Genomic DNA, 1,249 nt, shown 5'->3' with positions numbered 1-1,249 from the left:
ATCAGCAAGGGATATTCAGTACTCTTATTCAAGACCACACTCAAAACATCAACTTTTCTTTTATCATTCTTAGTCACTGTCCAACTTTCAGATGCATAGCAAGTAACTAAAAATAGCATGAATTGAATCAGTTGCATGTTACTTTTAAACTTACATCATTGTTTCTTAACACCTTGTTGTTGTTTTTAGGTGCTACTGAGTATGACTCATAGTGATCCTGTGAACAAGTGATCTGAACCTTTTCCTATCCTGTGCTATCCTCAAATCTCTGACACACTCAAGGTTGTGTTTTCTTCATAACACAAGTTATTAATAAGTCTCCTTCAATCCTGATGTCACATTCTTCTTCATAAAGTCCAGCTTCCCAAATGATCTGTTCAGCATATAGACTGAAATATATGAGGAAAGGATACATCTGTGACATACCTTTTTCTTGATTTTGAACCATGCAGTGTTCTCTAGCTCTGTATATACATAAGCATACATCTACATAGGTCCCATGGATATATCTACATGTTGTCTTGGTACCAGCAGCCAGGAAATAAAAAACAAATTGCACTGGGAAAGTCTGTTGTAATGGACCTCTCCAGAGAACATATCTACATAGAAGATATATATAGATTGATAGATTAGATAGATAGATAGATAGATATAGACAGATAGATATATAGATATACATATACACATGTATGTATATATGTATGTATGTATGTATCTATCTATGTATATATATGTTTAGTTGGGACATACAGTCAGAACTGATCCATTAGTTGACCCTTTGGTGTGTCGGTAAATTGCATAGGAAGTGATTATCCATCTGGTTCCCATAGAGCAGTTAGTGGATGCAAACTATGTGCCTTTGTGTTGGCAGTGCAATTCCTTACTCCTAAGCCATAAGAGTGCTATATATGTATGTGTGTGTGTATATCTATATCTTTATCTATATATCTATCTATATCTATATCATCTATATCTATATATCTATATCTTGGAAAAGTGTTGTGTTGTTGTTGTTATGTGCCATCTAGTCATTAGCGACTCATAGTGACCCTATGTACAAGAGCCCTAAACACCGTTCTAGCCTGTGCCAACCTCGCTGTCTCAAACACACTCATTCCCACCACTCCACTCACAGAATCGATCCATCTTCAGGGTTGTGCTCTCCTGCACTGCCCCTCCACTCTCCCAAACATGATGTCCCTCTCCAAGGACCAGTCCCTCCTTGCAACATGCCCAAAGTATATCAGAC

The 1,249-nt window shown here is 37.2% G+C and overlaps 1 protein-coding gene across 2 annotated transcripts in view; it reads right to left on the bottom strand.

Moving 5' to 3' along the window:
- DMC1 (DNA meiotic recombinase 1) overlaps positions 1-1,249 on the bottom strand; it is a 78,153-nt gene that overhangs the window by 57,848 nt on the left and 19,056 nt on the right. The window lies entirely within an intron of this gene.

Source organism: Elephantulus edwardii, unplaced genomic scaffold (genome assembly GCF_000299155.1).
Source record: "Elephantulus edwardii isolate Elephantulus edwardi_28Jun2011 unplaced genomic scaffold, EleEdw1.0 scaffold00086, whole genome shotgun sequence".
Lineage (NCBI taxonomy): Eukaryota > Metazoa > Chordata > Mammalia > Macroscelidea > Macroscelididae > Elephantulus > Elephantulus edwardii.
The sequence above is the reverse complement of the archived record's forward strand: the minus strand, read 5'-3'. Positions and strand labels throughout refer to the sequence as shown.